We start from the raw sequence: 25427 nt of genomic DNA on the forward strand, positions 1-25427 counted from the left end.
ATCCTATTAAAATACAGATTCTGATTCAGAAGGCCTGAGGCCCTATATCTAGCAAATTCCTAGGTGATGTCATAGACCACACTTTAACTAGGAAAGCACTAACCTTCTTTCTATGCATTGCCCACATATGTTTAATGTAGTAGATGCTCTAAAGCTTAGGACTCACCAACAGGAATGAATGCAATCTCACATGCTTGTCTGAGTATGATGCCTTCTTAGGACCAGCTGTGTCCCCGTCACAACACTGAAATAGCAGAGGTGTTGCATGTCAAGATCGAGACATATTGGCAGAACTCTGTGATAAAAACACTTTACTATTTCATAGCACCTTTCATTCCAAAGTGTTTCAGAAGCTATATACATTCAGCACCACAGAAAGATGATAGAGGCAGCAGACTCCATGGGGTGAAGGAGGTGTCGAGGGATGGAGTGGGGGTAGAGGAATAAGTAAGCCAAGGACAGTGGGACATTTCTCTATTAAAGGCAACACAACACCAAAAAATTATCAATGGAAAAAAAATCTTTAAGGTTCATGTTCAAAGAATGATAATGCATAAGTTAATGTTCAGAATCACTTTCATAGGATCATCTTCTCTCAATAAATTGCTTATTCATATGTGTGTTCTGTGAGAAAATCAGAAATGAGCTAAACAAACTAGATTATTAAAAATATCGGGAAATCTATAAGGTCTGAATCCAATAACTACAGCTTGAATAGACTTTCTCAGTTCTTGATTTAACAATCAAGTCCTAAAATCTTAGAAGACAGCTTTCCATAACATATTCTCTGGCATGGGAAATAGCTTTTTATTTGCATAGCACTTAGTAGAAGAAATGACTTTTCTTTTTTTTTTTAAGATTTTATTTATTTATTTATTTGACAGACAGAGATCACAAGTAGACAGAGAGACAGGCAGAGAGAGAGAGAGAGGAGGAAGCAGGCTCCCTGCCGTGCAGAGAGCCCGATGCTGGGCTCGATCCCGGGACCCTGGGATCATGACCCGAGCCGAAGGCAGAGGCTTTAACCCACTGAGCCACCCAGGCGCCCCAGAAATGACTTTTCTAAGTACTACAAAATGCAAACATCTAACTTAACCCTAATATACCCACAATGTGGGTAGTTTGTATTTGTTCTGCAGGGGAGAAAAAAAAAAGTCATTATATGACAGAACTTGAAAATGGAAACTTTTTAATGACTCCTAGAGTGTTTGCTTTTAAAAGAAATCCATTTTCTAGCTGCTGTTTCCCATTTGTTACCAGGGACTCTTGGGGGGCTTCCAGTGACTTGGAAAGAGTTCTATTTTCACTTCTGCTGGCTCCTGTGACTACATCCAGATGATAAATGAGGACCCACAAACTCCCACAAGACCGTTTTAAAGAGTCTGTTCTCCAGGCAGTATGTGGCTATCTGCCAGGAAAGCACATACCAAATTAAAAGGGCGAGGAGAGAAATCCTTTGCTATTTCATATTTCCTGGGGTTTCCAATGAACTCATTGCATTAGTCTTCTTTGTGAAATGTTTTAGTAAATGCGCTTATTTATGAACATTCACAAAAACTTCAAGATAACACAGAAAAAGAGAACAGGGATTCTTAGACCAGAAATCCATTTTCCAGTCTTTTTTATTCACTATCCTCCTGTCTGTTCTCCTCCTACTTTCACTTGAGACAAGGTGGTAAAACCTTCCCCCAATAGCAGATAACAGTGGTCACTCCATCAGCAAGCAGTATGTAATCTTGAATCACAGAGTTATTGTTTTGTCAGAGAAAAAATCATGCTGCTCTTATCCCACAAAGGTATTTTCCTTTAGGAAAAATCATTGAAAATGACCCACTACTCTTGTATCCTCACACTATAATTCTGGGCCACAGGCAAAGTTCTGCCCAAACTCCTATTATTATAAATGATGAAAAGTAACTGATCCATCTGGTTATCTCTCAGAATTTTGTCAGTTTCACAACCAGAAATGGTGCTGCCAGGCTCACTCCAAAGGAAGCTGGTGGTGAAGTGTAGGCTTCAGATAAGGATTTACACTGAGAGTCCAGTTCCAGAAACTGCGCAAAAGATTATGGATATGAGACAGGCAAAGAGAAAGGAGCAGTCATAAAATTAGTTATTGCAATCTTGCAGATAAATGAATATGTTCCATTTTGGCTTGCTCTACATTTGATGATAGCACAGAAACAAAACTGAATATACACCTTGTGAATTATAATAATCTAACTTGCCAGCTTGGAATAACAGTCTAAAAAGAAAGGAAAGTTACCAGTTAGATGGCATATTTTAAGCAATGAAGTCTTCAGAATTACATCCTTATTTGACTCATCATTTGACTTACTGCTAGTCCATTTGTTTCTCAAAGATTTAAGTTGCCTCAACATTTAATTAATATCAACTACATAAATATAGTTGAGGGCTTATTCCACATAGGCACAGTTTTAGGAATTGGGGATTCTTAGTAACCAAGACAAGTATGATTTTGCCTCTCTTAGAGTTTACTCTCTTTAACATTTCAGTCTGATTAAGCATGAAGAATGTAATTGTCCTAGTATGAACTACTGAAACAAGAATAGTAGTATTGAGACCTATATGATCCTTACATTACCCACTACTTTTTAAACACATATTTTTTAAGGCAAGTCTTTATCTTTAACACAAAATTTACCATACGATCTGTACAATCTGTAAAATCTAACAAGTTCTCTTCTGCTGTCTGAGTCCATACTCATTAAAGATACTTTAACATGGATAATAAAACATTTTCAGATAAATAGTGTAACTGAATTTAACTCCAAAAACACCTACTGATGGTCTCTGAAGTATAAAGCATATTGTATGCCCCTCCCCCCACCAAGAAGCAGAAAACCACTTAAGACAATGGTGCCCACTCTTGATTGTTTTGGTGGCATTCAGGAAATATTTACATGAAGAAAAGGAATAGAAAGTCGGATGAGATGGATGCTATAACATAGTTTTAAACTTATGCTCTAAGTGTATGTCGTATCAAAAGGTTAACTTTAGTTAAGACACTGGGAGAAGACCTCTACAGAAGCTGTAATTGCAAGAATGCCATGAAGAATGAGTTAATCTCATCAAGCAGAGAAGGTGAGGGCAGAAGGGTACAGCTGTGAAGAATTGGCAACACAATATGGTGGTCAGAATTCTGGCACTCTTTCTTACTAGTTGTGTGACTTGGTCTAGTTTCTCATTTGTAAACAGGGACAGTGTAAGAGTACATCATAAGGGGGCAACTGGGTGGCTCAGCAGGTTAAGTGTCTGCCTTTGGCTCAGGTCATGATTCCAAGGTCCTGGGATCAAGCCCCACATCGGGCTCCCTGCTTGGTGGAAAGCCTGCTTCTCCCTCTCCTTATGCCTGCTGCTCACCTACTTGTGCTCTCTCTCTCTCTGTCAAATAAATAAAAAGCCTTAAAAAAAGAGAGAGAGTACATCATAAGGATGCTATAAATATTAAATACAATGATTCATGTAAAGTACTTTACACAGTGCCTGTTACATAATGCTCAATAAATATTAGTTTCTATTATTATTATAGAGTGAAAGTAAAGGAAGAGGAGCAGGGAAATATAGATTATTCTTTGTTTTTAAGATTTTATTTATTTATTTGAAGGAGAGAGAGACAGCAAGAGAGGAAATACAAGCAGGGGGAGTGGGAGAGGGAGAAGCAGGCCTCCTGCTGAGAAGGGAGCCTGACTTGGGCTCGATTCCAGGACCCTGGGATCATGACCCAAGCTGAAAGCAGATACCCAACCAACTAAGCCACCCAGTCACCCAGTATAGATTACTCTTAATGAATAGCTGAAGAGGCACATGTAGGACCTATTGAAAAAGAGATCTTGAGGGGCGCCTGGGTGGCTCAGTGGGTTAAAGCCTCTGCCTTCGGCTCAGGTCATGATCTCAGGGTCCTGGGATCAAGCCCGGCATCGGGCTCTCCGCTTGGCGGGGAGCCTGCTTCCCCGCCTCTCTGCCTTCTTGTGATCTCTCTCTTTGTGTGTCAAATAAATAAAATCTTAAAAAAAAAAAAAAAGAAAAAAGGATCTTAAGAGATAGATTATTGAGGGCCTTAAAATACAAGAAAAGTAACATGGCCTTTATTATATAAGTAATAAAAAACCACCCAAGGGTTTGGCATAAGGGAGTAAGTGACATAACGAAAACATAATTAAATTGTGTTCCACTCTTACCAATTTTAAGATATTTCTAAAGCCTTTTTAAGATGAATAGTTGTACAATGATTAGGATTTTGAGTAGGGATAATAGTAACTACTGTTGATCAAGCACTTAATATACACAAGCATTGTGCTCAGTACTCTGCATACTTTTTTATTTAATCTTTACCTCCCAAAAATCAATAAATCATGTATAATCAGATAACTATAACAGAAAACTAAAGCTCAAAGAAGTATAAAAAAAAAACCCAAGGTCACACAGCTTAAAGAAAAGTGAGTATTATGAAAAAATAAGTCCTTCAATAAACTTAATAGCATAATTCTGGTTGTTCTATCCTAATATATATCATACTCCATTGTATCTGACTGCTTAATTGTCTGCTACCCCCATTAGAGTGAAAGTTCCTTGAACTGGGGACCATACATCAGTCTCTGTTGTGATCTAGGCAATTAACACTCATGTCATGAATAAACAAATGAATGGATAAATGTAATTTTATGACAGAATTTTCCTTAAATTGCGTATTTATCAGCTTCATCTTATTTATTGCAAGCCTGCTAGAGCTGTTTCTAGAATGTATGTAGAGTTTATATTTTCAATTTTTTATAAACTTTATAACAACAGTTTTAGGAATTTTTATGGTCTGATTAACATATTAGAGTCTTTAAAATCTAAACAAAATAAGACTTTCAGAGTATTTGATTAATACACCTTGTATTTGTGCCATCAACAAATCCATGTTTTTTTGTTAAATAATTTACATTATTCTAGACAAGGAAAGCTTCAAATTTCTATTCATTCAATAAACTTTTCCATGAAAAGGAAAAATTATTTCTTAAAACTAGATTACATTTAGAGTCCTCTAGAGTCAATTTAAGCCATATTCATGCCAGTCAAAAAAGAAAAAGTACAAAACAAAGATAGAAACAAGAAACACAATTAATAACTCTAAAAATGGGCAATCAGTGAGGTTAAAAAGAATACAAACACTTTAAATCATTTAAACACTTTAGATCATGAGTTTTCTCTGGATGACTGATGTTGATTCTCTGACTCCAAACTAACATGACATAAACAGAAATTATATTATCATTTGCTCAATACATTAAAACTGATATTATCTGTTTAACATTACTACAGATAATCTTAAATGGCTTGCAATTTTAAAGAGGAAAGCCCATAAGACAACTTGATTTTTCCAGAAGATTTACAACCTAAATAGCTTTTTCTCTTTGGTTCAGCACACAAAATATGAGACTTATGATGATTAATAAAGGTTAAACAATAGCTAGAAAAATCAAGTCCTAGGACTTTTAAATTACCAGAAATAATCTAGACAGAAAATAAGCATGTAAATGTATCTGGATTGGGTGATTACCAAAAATTTTAATTTCCGTATTAGGATTTCTTTATCTTCCATGTTTCCTACAGCAGTAATAAAGAGTCTGATTCCATTTATGATGTTTGACTATAAACAGCTTTTAAGGCCCATCACCACGCTTGCTCTTCTGCCTCTCAGATGGGCAAGCTGATAAGAAACCCCAGATGCTACCTTCTTTGGTGCAAATGGGAAGCTCAAACCATATAATCTCTTGGCCATGCACAGGAACCCACACCCTTGACCCAATCCCTACTACAGTAAAAAGCTAAGCCAGTCTCCTCTCCATATTCTTTCAAACTATCTCTGGACCTGCTTGGGAGCCAACCTTGTACTTCACAGAATGCTGCTTTGTAAGTAATAAACCTTTCATACTGACTTGGTGCATGTGGTATCTCATCAGTCTCAACATCAGAATCAAACTCTGGATTAGAATTCATTCACATCTACAGAGTGGGTGACAACTGTCAATGTATATTATTTTCATAATTTAAAAAGCACATAAAAATGAACAAAGTTTAGGGGTGCCTGGCTGGCTGAGTTGGAAGAGCATGTGACTCTTGATCTTGGGGTTCTGAATCAAGCTCCATGTGGGGTATAGAGAGTACTTAAATAAATAAAACTTTAAAAAAATGAACAAGGCTTAAGGGTGTTGAACCTTATCAGCCTTCACCATGTCTCTCATACATACACACATCCATGTACACACACACACACACACACAGACGGCAAAATATATGTCACTTTTCAATGCGTATTTCCCAGATATTTTGCAAAAATAATTTTACATCAGATCATGGAAGAAATTATACTAATGCTTTCAAATAACCTATGGAAATATTATATAGTATGAATAACTGACAAAATGGACACTGAGGAAATTTTGATCACAATATATTGTGAAAAATAAAAGTACTAAAAGTAAACATTTATCAAGTGCTATTGTGAATTAGGCTCAGTGATAAAAACTTTATATGCATTTACTCCTTTAGCCTTCACAACAACACTGTGCAGTAGATATTTCAGGATCCCATTTTGCAGATGGAGAAACTAAAGCCCAGGGAGATTAAGTAACTTGCTTAAGATCACAAAACTAAATGGGAGAGGTGAGATTTGAAAAACCAGAAAACATGCTTCCGCAGTTATGTACCATAAAATATCTCCAAAACCATTTTCTCTCTAAAATTAAATATAACTGATTATTAAGTGATGATTCAAGATGAGGGTGTTAGGAAGACCCTGAACTTACCTCCTCCCACAGACATACCAAATCTACAGTTACATACAGAATGAATTCCCTTTGAAAAAGATCTGAAAACTATCTGAACTCCACCTTCAAAACAAACAGTAAAATCAAGATGGTTAGGAGAGAGAGAGATACAGCCTTGCCAAAAACCCTAGACTCAGTACAGCATCCCTCAATTAGGAGGGATCTCACAAACTGGAGCTTTTCTCTGAGGAGTAAGTTGTTTGTGCCCCACAGGCACTCCAATCCTGGACCTACAATGGAGAAAGGAGTCCCCAGAACACCTGGCTTTGAAAACCAATGGGGCTCACATACAGGAGACCTAAAGGACAGTAGGGAACTGAGAAACTTCTCATAAAAGGCTGGCATACAGACTGACTCACCCTAGGGACCAGTGCAAAGTGAGCAGTTTGAAAAGCACCTAGACTATATGTGAAGATGATTCCTTTGGTAACCTTATAATATCTGCCAGAGGGGCAGAGGCCTGTTCGGACACTCTCCAGAGCTGGAGACACTGGCAGGCACCATTTTTTTGCTCTCCCTCTACAATGATAATTTTGATGGATGTGTCCAGAACCTTTGTTCTTCTACTGCCTCACTAAAGAAAATAGGTGCATCCTAGCCCTACATTTTCTTAACGCCCTGTGAAAGTAGGCAGGCAGGACCCCACACTGCACTCTCCAGCTGCCTTGCTAAAGCCAGAGAACATGTGCAATGCACAGTAAGAGCTACCCCTTGATCACCTGGCTCTGTTGTCCAGGGAGAATCTTCCATTCCTGGCTCCCACCAGACTATAACAATCAGAAAGACCACTTATTAAAGCAGACTATCACCACAGAGCACCAGACAGACAGACTGAAACACATCCCCAGACTTTTTGTGAAAAAGACATATTTACTTGTCCTGGAGCTTCAGCCTGAGGGACAGACTTCAGGTTTGCCACATATCTATAGGTTACAAAAGTGCTCTACAGAATGTAGGTGGAGGGACACCATCTTTGTGCTTTCCCTAGGCCTCATTACAACTCATTGGTGTCTCCCAGAAAGGAGTTTATACACTTATCTGAAGCTTCAGTTTTTGCAACTCTTGCCTAGGAGACATCTTTAGATTGGTCTGAACTGGAGGCTGGCAAAGTTTAATTGTGATGGCAAAGAACTCTATATATTTGTATACTTTAAAAGCTCCTACCTGAAGGTCTGGTTTCCAATTGGCCTGAAACTAGGTACTGATTAGAGTTCTCTCTTTGGAACACTGGTTGATCTTGGCACACCCTCAACACCTGGGAACTATTAAGAATAAATCAAGCTGTTCTGGCAATTACAAGGATTTGAAAAACAACCAAGAACTTGGGCCAGTTTGAAAGATAAGGTCCATCTCCTACACAAGGCCATTTCTTAAAAACTGGAAGAGATAGCTGTTTCCTAGTACATAGAAACAGAGATTCAAGCAAAATTAGGAAACAGAGGAATACATTCTAAACAAAGCAACAAGATAAAACTATAGAGAAAAGCCCTAATGAAACAGAGATAAATAATTTCTTTGATAAAGAATTCAAAGTAATGGTCATAAAGATACTCAGGAATTTCAGAGAAAATGGATAAACGCAATGAGAACTTCAGCAAAGAGACAGAAAAATACAAGATAATACCAAAAAGAAGTCACAGAGCTCACTGAACTAAAAAATACACTACAGGAGTTCAGCATCAGACTAGATGAAGTAGAAGAAAGGATCAGTGATCTACAAGACAGGGCAGTGGAATTCAAACAAAAAGAACAACATAAAAAAGTTTTAAAGTGAAGATACCTTAAGTGACCTATGGAACAATTTCAAAGAAAATAACATATGCATTAGAGAGGTCCCAGAAGGAGAAGTGAGAGAGAAAATAGCAGAAACCTTATTTGAAGAAATAATGGCTAAAAACATCCCTAACCTGGGAAAGGGAAAAGAAATCCAGATCCAGGAAATTCAGAGAATTCCAAATAAAATGAACCCCAAAGAGCCATACCAAGACACATTATAATTAAAATGTCAAAAGCGGAAGATAAAGAAAAAAACATAAAAGCAACAAAAGAAAAGCAATTTGTTACATACAAAGTAACCTCCACAAAACTGAGCAGAATTTTCAGCAGAAACTTTTCAGGCCAGAAAGGAATGAAATTATATATTCAAAGTGCTGAAAGGAAAATCTTCCAACCAAGAAGGTTATTCAGAATTGAAAGAGATAGGGTTTCCCAAATAAGCAAAAGATAAAGGAGTTCATCACCACTAATCCCAGCCTTTAAAAAATGTTAAAGGGACATCTTAAACTAAAAAGAAAGAACATTAATTAATAGCAAGAAAATATATGAAAGTATAAATCTCACTGGGAATATTAAATATATATTAAAGGTAATGACTTGGGGCGCTTGGGTGGCTCAGTGGGTTAAACTGCTGCCTTCAGCTCAGGTCATGATCTCAGGGTCCTGAGATCGAGCCCCACATCAGGCTCTTTGCTCAGCGGGGAGCCTGCTTCTCTCTCTCTCTCTCTCTCTTCCTGCCTCTCTGCCTACTTGTGATCTTTCTCTGTCAAATAAATAAATAAAATCTTTAAAGGTAGTGACTTAATCACTTATGAAGCTAGCATAAATGTTTAAAAACAAAAGTAGTAAAAATAACTATAATTACTATAATCAGTTAAGGAATACACAAAATTTTACAATGTAAAATGTGACAACAAAACATAAAAAATGGGAAAGGAAAGTAAAAGAGTATAGTTTTAGAATGTATTCAAACTTAAGTTTCTAGTGACAAAAGAAACTAGTTAGTCTTTTATATGTAAGTTCATTATAAGCACAAAGCAACAACTTATAGGAGATTAAAGAGAAAGAAGAAGGAGGAGGAGGAGGAGAAGAAAAAAAGAAGGGGAAAGAGAAGAAGAAGGAGGAAAGGAGGAGGAGGAGAAGAAAAAAGAAGGGGAAAGAGAAGAAGAAGGAAGAGGAGGAAGAGAAAAAAAGAAAAAAGAAAAAGAAGAGGAAGGAGAAGGAGAAGAAGAAGGAAGAGGAGGAGGAAAAGGAAAAGGTGAGAGGAGGAGGGGGGAGAAGGGAAAGGAGGAGGAGGGGAGAGGAGGAGGAAGGAATTTAAGCACAACACTAAAGAAAGTATCAAACCATAAGAGAAAAGAGTAAAATAAAAATAAAGGAGCAGAGAGAAATTACAAACAGTCAAAAACAAAATGGCAATAAGTACATACCTATCAATAATTATTTTAAATGTAAATGGGCTAAATTCTCCAATCAAAAGTCACAGACTAGCTGAATGGATAAAAAGCAAGCAAACAAACAACAACAACAACAACAACAACAACAACAAAAGCCAAGACCATCTATATGTTGCTTACAAGAGACCCATTTCCAATGCAAGGATGCACACAAACTGAAAGCACAGGGATGGAAAAAGAAGTTTCACACAAATAGAAATCAAAACAAAGCTGGGGTAGCTATACTTACATCAAATAAAATTAGTCTTTAAAACAAAGACTGTAATAATAGATAAAGGAGAGCATTACATAATGATACACAGTCAATCCCACAAAAAAATAAACATTTGTAAATATTTATGCATCCAAATAGGAGCACCTAATATATAAAGTAAATATTAACAGATCTAAAGGAAGAAATTGACAGCAATAAAATAATAGCAGAGGACATTAATATCCCACTTACACCAATGGATAGATTATCCATACAGAAAATCAATAAGGAAACATCAGCCTTAAACAACACATTAGGCCAGAGGTACTTAAGAAGTATACAGAGAATATTCCTTTCAAAAGCAGCAGAAGACACATTCTTCAAGTGTATATGGTGTATTCTCCAAGATACATCATATGTTAGGCCGCAAAACAAGTCTCAATAAATTTAAGAAATTTGGAATCATATCAAGTATCCTTTCTGACCACAATGGTATAAAACTAGAAATCAATTACAAGGAGAATACTGAGAAAATCACAAATACGTGGCGATTAAAAAACATGCCACTGAACAATTAATGGATCAATGAAAAAATCAAAGGAGAAATCAAAAATTACCTTGAGACAAATAAAAATGGAAATACAACTTATTAAAATATATAGGATGCAGTTATAGTGGTTTTAAAAGGGAAGTTCATAATGATACAGGCCCACCTCAAGCAACAAGAAAAATTTCAAGTAAATGATTTCACTTCACACATAAAGGAACTAGAAAAAGAAAAAAAAAGAACAAATGAAGCCCAAAATTAGTAGAATGAAGTAAATAAGAAAGTTCAGAGTAAAAATATATAAAACAGAGACTAAAAAGACAATAGAAAGGACTGATGAGGTGAAAATCTGGTTCTTCGAAAAATTTTAAAAACTGACAAACACTATTAGTTAGATTCATCAAGAAAAAATAAGAGAGCATTCAAATAAATCAAATAGAAATGAAAAAAGTTACAACTGATAGCACAAAAAAAAACAAAATACTGTAAGAGACCACTATGAACAATTATAAACCAACAAATTGGATAACCTAGAAGAAATATATAAATTCCTAAAAACATACCTCTTCCAAGACTTAATCATGAATAAATAGAAAATCTGAATAGACCATTTAGTACTAAGAAGATTAAATCAGTAATCAAAAACCTCCCAATAAATAAAAGTCCAAGACAGATGGCTTCACTGGCTAATTTTATCAAATACGTAAATGTTTAATATCTATCTTTCTCAAACTCTTTCAGCAAATTGAAGAGGAGAGTATTTTTCCTAATTCACTTTATGAAACCAGCATTACCCTGATATCAAAATCAGTCAAGGACACCCCAAAAAAGAAAATTATAGACCAACATCTTTGATAAGCACAAATGAAAAAATCCCCCCAAAATATTAGCAAACTGAATTCAACAATACAGTAAAAAGACCATTTAGTATGATCAAGCACAGGGATTATTATTCCAGGGGTGCAAGAATGGTTCTACATCCACAAATCATATATCAGTGTGATACACCACATTAACAAAATTAAAAAGAAAAATCATATGACCATCTCAATAGATACAGGAAAAGTTTTGACAAAATTCAACATCCATTTATATAAAATCTCTGAACAAAATGGGTGTAGATGGAATGTAACTCAACATAATAAAGGCCATATACAACAAACCCACAGCTAATGTCATAGTCAGTGGTGTGAAGCTGAATTTCTTCTAAGATCAGGAACAAGAATAGGATGCTCAATCTTGACATTTCAATTTAACATGTTATTAGGAGTCTTAGCCAGAGCTATTAGACAAGAAAAATAAATAAAAGGCAACCAAACTGGGAAGAAAGTAGTAAAATTGTCACTATTTTTGTGGACAACATGATTTTATATATAGAAAACCATAAGAGACTCTTAACTGTAAGGAACAAACTGAGTGTTGTTGGAAGGGAGGTGGGTTGGGATGATAGGGTAATTGAGTGATGGACGTTAAGGAGGACATTTGATGTAATGAGCACTAGGTGTTACATCAACTGAAGATTCACTAAATTCTACCCCCTGAAACTAATAATAATACACTATATGTTAACTAACTTGAATTTAAATAAACTCTTTTAAAAAAAGAAAAGAAAACCCTAAAGACTCCACCAAAAAAACCTGTTTAAATAAATGAATTCAGTTAAGTTACAGGGTATAAAATCGACATGCAAAAATATGTTGCATTTCTATACACTAAGAATAAACTATCAGAAAAAGAAATTAAGAACACAATCCCATTCAAAATTGCAACAAAAACAATAAAATACCTAGGAATAAATTTAACCAAAAAGATGAAACTTCTGTCCACCAAATATTATAAGACACTGGTGAAAGATTAAATTAATTAAAGATTAAACAAAATTAAGTAGAAAGATATTCTGTGCTCACAAATTGGAAGAGTTACTACTGTCAAAATGCCCACATTACTCAAAGAATTCTACAGATGCAATGCAATCCCTACCAAAATTCCAATGGCATTTTTCACAGAACTACAATAAATAGTTCTAAAATTTGTGTGGAACCTCAAAAGACCCCACATAGCCAAATCAATCTTGAGAAAGAACAATACAGGAAGTATCATTCACCCTGATTTCAAACTACACTAGAAAGCTAAAGTATTTAAAACATGCTGTTGGCATAAAAGCAGACACATAAATCATTAGGACAGAATAGCAAAACCAGAAATATGTAGTCAATTAATCCAAGACAAGGGGGAAAATATTTACAGTGAGAAAAGGACAGTCTCTTTAATAAATGGTGTTTGAAAAACTGGACAGCCATGTGCAAAAGAATGAAACTAAACTACTATCTTACACCATACACAAAAATTAACTCAAAATGCATTAAAGACTTGACCATAAGACCTGAACAATAAAGCTCCTAGAAGAAAACATAGTTAATAATCTTGAGATTGGTCTTGGTGATGTTTTCTGGAATTTAACTCTAAGAGCAAAGGCAACAGAAGCCAAAATAAAGAAGTGGGACTGCATCAAATTAAAAGCCTCTGCACAACAAAGAAAACCATCAGTAAAATGAAAAGGCAACCTATTAAATAGGAGAAGATATTTGCAAACCATATATCTATTAAGGTTAATATCCAAAATATATCAGGAACTCCTATAACTGAATAGCAAAAAGATAAGAACAATCTGATTTTTTAAATGGGCAGAGGGTAGTACTAATTTTTTTTAAATGGTCAGAGCAGATTGAATAGACATTTTTCTAAAGAAGACATACAGATGGCAAACAGGCACATGAAAAGATATTCAGCCACACTAATCATCTGGGAAATGCAAATCAAAACCACATTGAGATATTACTTCAGACTTATTGGGATGGCTATCATTAAAAAGACAATAGGTAACAAATGCTGGTGAGGATGTTAAAACGGATACATCATGTGCTGTTGGTGGGAATGTAAATTGGTTCAGCCATTGTGGAAGACAATACGTAGGTTCCTCAAAAAATTAAAAATAGAATTACCATATGATCTAGCAATTCTACTTCTGGGCATTTATTTGGAGAAAATGAAAACATACATTCAAAAAGATATATGCATCCCTATGTTCAGTGCAGTATTATACACAAGAGTCAAGATATGGAAACAACCTAAGTGGCCATCAATGGATGAATGGATAAAGAAGATGTAATACACACATAAACAAAGGAATACAATTCAACCATAAAAGAGAATGAAATCTTGCCATTTGCAACATGGATGGACCTAGAGGATATTATGCTAAGTGAAATAAGTCAGACAAAAAAAGGCAAACACTCCATGATATCACTTATATGTGGAATCTAAAAAAAAAAAAAAGCAAATTTAGGATATGGACAATAGAGTGGTGGTTACCAGAGGGTAAGAGGAGTTGGTAAAATGCATGAAGGGAGTGGGGAGGTATAAACTTGTGAGATAAAGTTGTGAGATGAATAGGTTATGGGATATGGTGTGCAATAGGGTTACTATAATCAATGGTATTGTAGTGCATATTTGAAAGTTGCTGGGAGGGTGGATCTTAAAAACTGTCTTTATGGTGTGTACCTGGCTGGTTCAGTCAGTGGAACATGTGACTTTCAATCTCGGGGTTTTAAGTTCGAGCCCCACATTGGGTGATTGGGTGTAGAGATTACTTAAAAACAAAATCTTAAAAAAAAAATTAAAAAACTAACTAAACAATGGGATGCCTGGATGGCTTAGTCAGTCAAGCATCTACCTTCAGCTCAGGCCATGATCCCAGAGTCCTGGGATCAAGTCTGGAATCGGGCTCCTTACTCAGCAGGGAGCCTGCCACTCCCACTGCTTGTGCTCTATCTCTCTCTCTCTCTCTCTGACAAATAAATAAAAATAAAATCTTAAAAAAAATAAAATAAAATAATTTTTTTAAGTTCTCATCATAAAAAAATTGTAACTTTTTATGGTGACAAATGATGACTAGACTTAACATGGTGATCATTTTGCAGTGTATACAAGTGTTAAATCATTACATTGTCCCACTGTAACATAACGAATTATCAGTTATACCTCAATAGAAGATTTAATAACTCCATTTTTATCATAATTACATTTTATACATGATTCATCTATTCCCTTTAGGTGAACATTTATGTTTCCAGCATTTTTCCAGTGACTAAGCCCTAAACTAAACACAAGCTCCAGAACGACAGTTATCATAGGTTAAATTTCTAGAGCATCCATTCGCACTTTTCCTTTTCCTAATAATGGCCCAATTTTCCTTCCTGCATTCATCTCTTCCCCCATACAACCCAAATGCATAAAGGGTAATTACCACATGGTGAGCTCCAGGAGTAAACCTGATTGGTTTAAGCCACCTCTGCCAACATGAAATCAGAGAGGGAAACAAACCATAAGAGACTCTTAATCATAGGAAACAAACTGAGTTTTCTCATGCTTAATAAAACAAGCAAACAAAAAAACAGAAAACAAGGTCTCACTTCCTCCAAAAGTGATGAAACAGAACTATAAAGCTTAAAATAACTGCATTCATTTTACCTCCATGAAGGAAGCCAGCCTGAAGATGAAGCCAATGCACAGAGGGTACAGCTGAGCAAACTGGAGAAACAGCCAGAACTACTGGTTCAAACTAGCCTGAAGCTCGCCTCCTCTGAATTTGTGAGCATGGGAGCTAATGATATTTACGTTTGTTTAAGCTAGTTTAATTTTGTTTTCTGCTACTTGCAGTCCTAACTCACATATGTAAAATCAGACTCCCTCTAGTGATTTTACACTACTCTATCCTTTCAACAAACATCTGTACAAAACACCCTCTTGGTACCAGTATAAGATTCTTTATTCATGTGAAATGGGACATTAATAACTTTTCTCTAAGACTTGAGGTTGTAGGTCTGTATTTTTCATTTCCAGAAATGTTGTTAACTCCATTACTTCATTATTTCTCATCAAAGCTACTCCCAGGTTTTTTACAGTTTGTTCCTGGATACTACATCATAACAGAGATCAGTAGGAGGAAGTTCAAAAGAACCTCAAGATTGTTTTCAGTGTTTTATTCCTTACGCTCCCTGAGTAATCCTTCACATAGGACCCTGATGCAATGACTGAGGGTCACAAGGAAAGTCACTGAAGAATAAAATAACATTGATCAAATTGAGCATTCATGGCAGTGAAATCTCACACGTTGAAAAGTAAGGAGTGTAGTGGTGCCTGAGTGGCTCAGTCCATTAAGCTCCCAACTCTCGACTTTGGCTCAGGTGATGATCTCGGGGTCATGAGGTCAAGTCCCAAGTCAGGCTCACACTGGGCATGGGGCCTGCTTAAGGTTTTCTCTCTCCCTTTCTCTCTGTTCCTCCCCTACCCTCTCCCTCTCTCATTCTTTCTCTCTCTCTAGAAAAAGAAAGAAAAGAAAAGAAAAGAAGAGAAGAGAAAAGAAAGAAAGAAAGAAAAGAAAGAAAAGAAAGAAAGAAAGAAAGAAAGAAAGAAAGAAAGAAAGAAAGAAAGAAAGAAAAGTCGGATGTATGGAACAATTGGTCAATGGTTGAGGTCTAGGTACTTCAAGAAATACTACATAGTTGGCAGTTTGTATTTTTTTTTTAATTATGATTGTAGAAAATATGGTAAAACATGAAGAAAAAACTTGTTATAACACTAAGTAGAGAAAGAAGATACAAAATTGTATACACAATATTTATTGTTATGTAAGAGTCACAAACCAAAATGACAAAATGAAACATAATTTTTAAAACTCTGAAGTACATTAAAAGCAAACAAAACAAACACCAAAAATACACTAACAGTGGTTATCCTGGGGACTCTAGAATTTTTTACTGTTTTTTCCTTTCTCACTTTTTAATGATCACAGATGACTCAATGAAGGAAATTTTTATTCAATGTTTTAACATAGGAATGCTAGCATCATTTTCACTAGCCACTTTTTTAACTGGCAGACTTGTTTGAGATGTACAAAGATCAGAAAGTTAAGAAGGGAACATTTAGCATTGCAGAGCTTGAGGGTCTCAATGTCCACTTTCCCAAATAAGTTTTCTAGGCCAAAGGAGATGTACAGCATCCAAAATAAGACCTCATCCTCCATAAAATTTAAATACTGTCCCTCAGGTGCTAAGAAACAAAGACCACCAGTCAGGTCTTCTGAGTCACTTGGCAATCTCCCAGCCTCCTCTAAAGAGTAGTATCAGGCAAGAAATAATATAGCTGATGAAGGGACAAAAAAGGAAAGGACAGAGTTGTGAATCAGTCCAACTTAATCTGACTATGCGAAGGGAAGAAGGAAGAAGCAAGGAATTAGATAACACCAAGCTATAAATATGTATATACCATTATTTTCCCAAAGTGAAGCACAAAGTACAAAGGGGAAACAAAGAGGAGACAGAGGAAAATGAAGTGGAAGGAGATGGAATTGGGAAGATAGATGCCAGAGATAGGTATATAAAAGAACAAACAATAAACCAGAATTATGGAGAGAGATAAAGGAGTTAATAGAAAGGACAGAAAGAAAGTGAACAGGCAACCAGAAGACAAAGGATAGTCCCAGTGGTGTCAGAACTGATGATGGAAACCTTAGTGAGACCCTGGGAAAGGAAGGTGGAGGTGAATGACAAATGTGCAGCATCAAAATAAATCATCTTTTCTAGATCTTCTGCAGGAACAAAATTTCCAGAGATTTAGATTTGGTAAACAGATGAACCTGGATCTCAGTGAGGAACGTACAGGGGACTTGAGATGTCAAACACACAGAAGTTAAAGTTTGCCTGTAATGTTCAAAATAACACCATGCATGGCCTTTTAATATCAGGATCGTTTCAAATAACTGCAGTTCAGAGATACTTCCCTAAAAACCTGAGACAATATGTTAGTTTTTCTTTAGTTTTTCTACATCAAAAACTAATGATGTACTGTATGGTGACTAATATAACATAATAAAAATAAATAAATTAACTAAAAAAAGAAATCAACTATTTATTATAACATGAGAAAATTGTCTGCTTGAAAGAAGACACATTTGAAAATAATTTCTATTTTCTGATTTTTAAAATTAAAATTCTTAAGGCACAGACTGTTAACTGGGAGTGAATTTTATGGCCTGAAGTTGCTTTATTTATTAACCCAGAAAGACAAGCACAGAGATTAAGAGGATGGACTTAGAGTGAAAGAGGCCTGCCTGGGTCCAGGCTCCACAGTTTATCGGCAGGTTAGGACTGTTTCCTAAGTTCTCTGACCAGGAATCTCCCCATCTATGAGATGACAATCTCAGTAACTGTCTCATATGGCTATTGTGAGGATTCAACAATATAATACATATGAAGTACTTAGCATAGTACATGGCACATAGTACTTAGTAAATGCTGTCACTAGTTTTAAAAGTCACCATACTGATTGTCAATGTCTTTGCTAATGTTACGGCCAATATTGTTTCAGTGTGAGTGGGAATTTTATTAAGATAGGAAACATCATTTCTTTCTTACTTTGTTGTGCACTGTATCTCAAATCCACTGAAGTCCCCGATCTTATACATGTGATTTCCTCTGCCTGGATCCCAGGCCCTGCCTCACTCCCACTCATCCCCCTACTCTTAGCTAAAACATGGCCTCCTTCTAGATTTCAGCCTTCTCTCACTCTGAAGGATGGGGTTGGCACCTAACAACCTACTCTTGTATACACATAACAACCTACTCTTCCCCTGTGCTATTGTGATCCCATTGCAATGCAATGCCATGTCTATTTTATTGATCTGTATTCCCCTTATATCACATACACACACACACTTACTCACAATTTTAAGCTTCATGAAAACATAAATCTCTTCTTGACTTTCATTTCTAACCCAAACTTGTACTCAAAATGTGCCTAAGTTTCTAATAAATGTTCTTTTAAATAAATAAAGGACACTTAGTAAATGGATGTTAAGAAGTTTTACAAACTCTATGTGCCAGGCTGAATCATAAAATATCTATTAATCAGAAGCACTCCGTAATTTCTAAACTATAAAGTTCAATGACTACTTGCGAAGAGTATCCTAAATAATTTGATAGTAAATAAATAAAGTACCTTGACATATTTATATAGATCTTTGAAGTAGTAAGCTGAAGAAAGCAATTTAAATAATATGCCTTCAAGCAATTTTTACAAAATTCAGTCCTTTCCTGAGCCCAGCTATTTTAGTAGCTCTGAATAGAAATTACTTTTTTTTGGGAGAGTGATGGAAAATAGCTATCAGAACTGAATGAAAAATTCATCTAATAAACTTTTATACCTGCTATGTGTTAGGCACATAAGCAGATCAAAGAAAGATGAAACACATCCCTTCTTCTCAATAAGTTGACTGTTTAAGTGACATAAATAATAGAGAAATTTTTCCATCTATTGACCTCTCCCCACCAAATTCCTCAATTAATGACATTTATATGTAGTTTATATACACTAACTTAGTTTTGAATGCAAGAAAGGTCATTATTAGACACAAATATGTACAATTTATTTCCTTTGCAACTGATATGTACTGATGTATTTGAGATAAATTAAGCATACCAGTTTATATCACAACTTTATGATTAATTTAGTCTTTTGAAAATAAACCAATTTTCTCCAAGAGCACATGCTCATACATCCATCAAATAGACAAGATGATTTGTATATAGCCTCTAAAATTTTACCCTGCAGCAGCTAATTGTTTTTCCTTTTGGCAAAAGCTTCTGAACACCTGTTGAAGTCATTACTGTTCAGTCCTTTGGGGGCAATAGGAGAGCTCAGCTCCCTCACACACTGCATATTTCTCAAGATTCACCAGGAACCTCATTGACTTGCTGCTGCACAACCTGAGCCATTTAACAGGTGGTTGGTCCTGCTTCTACTCTCCACCTTCCCCAAAAATGATATACTAGATTTCTTTCTTTTTTTATTTTTCATTTCTTTTATTTTCCCTAATGCAAATATCCAAAGTAGTGGGGACAGTCTCAGGAGCAGACAGAATTTAACCCAGAAGATTAACTTCATGAACCTTCATGGAACTAGAGCTTTGCTTGTGAAATAGGAGATGGATGGGTCTTTTCCTTTCCTCAAAGCTGAGAAAAATGGGTGAGAACTATAAAGATATCAGTCCTTCCAAAATATGATAGGTCAAAAAAAAAAATCATCTCAACAAAATGATGGATACACTAAATGGCTTACTGAACACTGTGACCATTTCTTTTAGAAAATTAAGAAACTCTCTTTTTTTAAGATTTTATTTATTTATTTGACAGACAGAGATCACAAGTAGGCAGAGAGGCAGGCAGATAGAGAGGAGGAAGCAGGCTCCCTGCTGAGCAGAGAGCCCAGTGCGGGCGGAGCTCAATCCCAGGACCCTGGGACCATGACCTGAGCTGAAGGCAGAGGCTTTAACCCACTGAGCCACCCAGGCGCCCCAAGAAACTCTTAATTTATAATTATACATTCTGCCTTTCCCTCACCAAGGCAATGCTTGGAGCAGTACTTGGGCTATATGTGTTTATAAGGAAAGCTTTTGTTTTAATGTGCCAAGGGACTAGAATGTAGTGGTTCCCAGCATTTGGCTATTGAGTATTACCATCCTTCCTTCCCGCAATACAGTTCATTCTCAATTGGTGACAAAGTCTTTTTCCAATTCTGAGACTATGATTCAATATTCCATTGTCCTAAAAACTATCGTGTCCATCAAGATCATGGTAGGAAACAGATTCACTCCAAACCATTTACATGAAGGGACTCCAATAAAGCAAGGATTTACATAAGTTTTAGGCAGGGTTAAGGTAATAAGGAAGAATGGTGAGGCACCTAGAGACTTCAGTCGTGGGAAGCCATTACTACCAGTAGTGATGAAGGAAGAAAGGGAGGAAACAGTGTTCCAGGAGGCCAGGAAGTCCTGATACTAAGGAGGAAGGACCACGTGGTAGGAGCTATAACCACAGGAGACATTACAGGAGATAGAGGAAGTATATATTCTGACCCTTCTCTCCTCTTATTCTCTCTTTGATTCCCTATTGGCCAAATCCAACTGGATCTTGGAAATCAGCTACAAGAGAATCTAGGTCTAGAGAATAGCCTCCTGAAAGTGTAGCACAGGGTAAAGAAGGGCAACAAATAGACCTGGAATGAAACAAATATAAAGAAAAATGGTATAGGCATATCCAAATAGAACTTGTTACCAAGTTAGTAAACTGGTGCTACAGTATTTATCCCAAGTGGTCTAAATAAGAGAACCATTGAGAGTTGTCCAGATAAAGACTTTGCAATGCATTTGTATGAAAAACAAAAAATGAAATTAAGGGTCCCCAAGAGAACTTCTTAAAAAAGAGTAAAAAGATGCTCTCCAGAAGGGCAGACTGCCTAGCAGTAACATTCTGAGGTATAGAAGCTCATACGTCAACCCTCTACTACTAGTGATACAGAGCAAGAGAAGGTTCTTAGCTTTTGTCCTTGGGAGTTTGGGGGCATAGATCCTGATATCTGACTGCATTTGGAGAAATGAGGACAGGCTGCTGGCTAGAGAACATTCATGACAAATGGGTGAAGAGAGAGTAAATTGGTGGGATCATCCTAAGTTTCCATGGACTAGGCTGACACTGAGGAATAGGTAGGCATAAAACTGGTAGGAAAACATTGCCCAAGATGGCTATTTTTCAGGGCCACGAATACCATCAGATAGAGGCTCTGTGGGTAGACCACAGGATGGGGGCTGGGGAGGTTAGAGAGAAAAGCACTGAAAAGGGTGTGATGCAGTGTCAAGTTCTTTGTAGGGGGGACTACAAAACACCCAAAAAAGGTGGCCCATAAGGTACTCTCTCTTTCTTTCCCCCACCTTGAAGGAATTTGAAGAAGAGAGAGAAGAGGAAGAAGCAGAAAAAACAAAAACAAAAACAAAAAAAAACTGGAACAACAGCTTACCAGATGCCCCTTGTCTGTTACTGGCCACTGAGTCACTCAGCAGGGAAAAGAGAGCAGCTTTGTTTTAGATGAGGGATTGAGAAAGATTTTCCTTTGGATTGTAGTGGGCCATTTAATACCTAAAAGTAAGACTGGGTGAGACCAAACACCTGAAACTGACAGAAGACCACGCATAACCTCAGAAAGATGAAGAAATTGGAGGAACCAGTTCCCTCTAAAGTATAAATGAAGATTGGGGCTGAAAACAGGCAGTTGTATTTAAGTCTCTATAGCATCCTGGCCCCCAGATTCCCTTCATACTTCCTATCCCAGTCATGTGACTATTCCTCCCCAATCCCAGCTGAAGACTAAAGTAATAGTGCTCCCTGAAACCAATGAACCAGAGAGGTGTTTAAGTTCACACAGCCAAAAGAGGGAGCAAGGTGTCAGGATGAAAAGAGGGAGTTATGACAGTTGACCTACCTGACACTGGAAAATCCTAGCCCTTTTGCCCACCTGGGACATAACTTATACACCTCCCAGCAGGAGCCTAAGATTCTTATAAAGAATCTTAACAATCTAAAAGAGAAGACTTTGGTGTTAGCAAATTGAATAGCAGTTGCAAAGGGAGGAAGGAGGGCCCACTTACCCCTGAATATCTTTTTATTGTTGAGCAGTTTACCATGCACATGTGTTACTTATTAAAATAATAAATACACAAGCATTTTAAACATAAACATTTAAATATATGAAAATTTAAACCGATAAATGCCTCAAAGAAACATAAAAAGATAGTTTGTAAAACAGAAAAGAGATGCTACAACTAAAGAAAGGTTCTAAGATGAAAAAGAAAAAACTTGAGATGAAAACATGACAATATGATCACAAAAATAAAATATGATAGGATAAAAATTTACATCAAGATAAGGCAAGTTACATAAAAATGCTTCGGAATCAAAGTATCATTTTTTCAGCAGCAAAATTGGGCAATGGAAAAATGCCCTCACAGTTCTGAGGGAAAAGGTTTTCCTACCAAGAATTCTTAACTTAGACAAATTAATAATCACTTTAGGGAGTAAAATTAAAATATGCAAATTTAATTCTTATCATCTTTCTTCAAGAAACTATCAGAGGACATGATGCAACAAAATGAGAGTAAAAAATCAAAATATGAGACTGAGAAAACAGAAGACCCAACACAGAAGAAAGAATGAAGGCCTGTCTAGGGTTCTAACAAAGGAAAATTTGAGCCTCAAAAGCAAATATTCAAAAGTGAAAAGAGGAACAGAAAGCTCCATAAAGGATGTATGCAAAAAGAAAGAACAGAAAGACAGGGAGGAAGGAAGGAAAGAAGAAACGATAGGAAGGAAGAGGGGGCAAAGTATGGAAGAAGAATATATTTGACTAAATTGAAAGGATATTCATAATTCTCAGAAAGTTGGAGAACAGATAAGTTTCATTTTCAGTCTCAAAAAATCATTTTTAAAAAGGCAATTTATTAACACCAAGAAATAACGTAATTAGAGTAAGCAAATGGCTCAGCTGTGAGAACTATTTACTTGGTAACACTGAATATTGTTAACAAAAAAAGTGTTGGGTATACTATACTGGGGTACACGGGTGAAAGCAGGTGGGGGATTGTGGGTGGCAAGGAAGAAGAATATGTTACAGGTTAAAAGAATTAATTCCTCATCTTTCACAACAGTTAATCTAAAACTGGCAAATCAAGGCATAGAAGAGTAAGGATTTTTTTTTATATATTTATATACAAATACATATGTTTAAGATTTGAAGCAATACAATATACAATACAATAACATATATACATAAACATTAAATATATATTTATATATATAGCATATATATACACAAATGCTATATATTCTGTGTATACATATACATTACTTTGACAGAGATTGAAATCTATGTTAAAAATAAATAATCAGCAATAAAGTACATGGTTACACTTTATAAGAGTAAAGAAACCAGTTGAACAATGCAGAATAATTAGGACTCCATATATGGGCCTAATAAGGAGATCATTTAACCTACAGTGAAGGAAAGGAAAGCCCTAAAATTCACCACCTAGAAATCATGTAAAGCAAAAAACAAGTAACACTAATAAGATAGTTTCCATCTCTGGCTGGAGTGCCTTAATTGTGTCTCAAATTGGATATATTCTGGAATGCTTAATTTTAACATAATAAATGACAGACTTTGGCCCTTCCTTATACATGGAAAGGGTTAGACAGTATTGACTTAATGCCTGTATAGACAATTAAATACAAAAATCAATGACGTCTCCACAACTCTTTTGCAAAATATAACTTGATGGTAAAGGGTTTTTAATGTGCACCCAAAGGTGGAAGCAAAAGGGAAGGGCCAGTGTCAAGGTAGTCAGAGGCAGAGAAGCAGCTAATCACAACTATAAGAGTGAAAAAAAGTCACACTTTCCAATGTCTAATTGGAGGGGCTAGAAAAACACCATAAGGATTCCTATTCTTTTGCTACTTATCAGAAATGCCCTAACTCCACACACATAGGGTCAATTACTTTGTGAAAAAGGAGCCAAGAATATACAAAAGGGAAAAAAAAAGAGTCTCTTTAATAAATGGTGTTGGAAAAACCAGGCAGCCACATGTAAAAGAATTAAACTGGACCACTCTGTTTTCCACCATACAAAAAAATTAATTCAAAATGGATTAAAGACTTGAATGTAAGACCTGAAATCATAAAAAACTGTACAAGAAAACATAAATGGTAAGCTCCTTGACATCAGTCTTGGCTATAGATATATTTAGATTTGACACTAAAAACAAAGGTAACGAAAGCAAAAATAAACAAGTAGGACTATATCAAACTAAAAATCTTCTGCACAGCAAAGGAAACAACAAAACAAATGGCTACATACCAAATGGGAGGAAATATTTGCAAATTATATATCTGAATAGCAAAAAAAAAAAAATCAATTAAAAAATAGATACAGGATCCAAAGAAAACATACAAAGGGCCAACAGAAATATGAAAAAGCACTCAGCATCACTAATTATCAGTGAAATGAAAATCAAAACTACAGTAAGCTCTCACCTTACACCTATTAGAAAAGCTAGTATCAGAAAGATAAGAAATAACAAGTGTTGGTGAGGCTGTGGAGAAAAGGGCATTCTCACATATTGTTGGTGGGAATGTAAATTGGTGCAACTACTATGAAAAACAATATGGTGATTCCTCAAAAAATTAAAAATAGAACTACCATATGATCTAGCAATTCCACTCAAGGGCATTTATCAGAAGAGAACAAAAATACTCTCTCAAAAAGATATATACACCCCCATGTTCATTGCAGTATTTACAATAGCCAATATATGGAAGCAAATGAAGTGTCCATTGATGGATGCATGGATAAAGAAAATATGGGATATACAAATACAAATGGAATGTTATTCAACCATAAAAAAGAGTGAAATCTTGCCATTTGCAACAACATGGACATACCTAGAGGACATTAAGTGAAATAAGTGGAATGGAGAAAAACAAATACTGTATGATCTCACTTACATGTGGAATCTAAAACAAAAAACAAAAACTGAGCTCATAGATACAGAGAACAGATTGGTGGTTGCTAGAAGTGGGGATGGGGAATGGGTGAAATGAGTGAAGAAGCTCGAAAGGTACAAACTTCCAGTTATAAAATAAAGAAGTCATGAGGATGTAATATACAGCATGGT

At 35.9% G+C, this 25427-nt stretch overlaps 1 long non-coding RNA gene across 1 annotated transcript in view; it reads right to left on the reverse strand.

The window, feature by feature from the left end:
• The window catches only part of LOC125094292 (uncharacterized), a 154593-nt gene that overhangs the window by 36162 nt on the left and 93004 nt on the right, over window positions 1–25427 (reverse strand). The window contains exon 3 of the long non-coding RNA XR_007125441.1: window positions 167–244. This is a non-coding gene — a long non-coding RNA (uncharacterized LOC125094292). The remainder of the gene's footprint in view (window positions 1–166; window positions 245–25427) is intronic.

This window comes from Lutra lutra, chromosome 2 (assembly GCF_902655055.1).
Source record: "Lutra lutra chromosome 2, mLutLut1.2, whole genome shotgun sequence".
Taxonomy (NCBI): domain Eukaryota; kingdom Metazoa; phylum Chordata; class Mammalia; order Carnivora; family Mustelidae; genus Lutra; species Lutra lutra.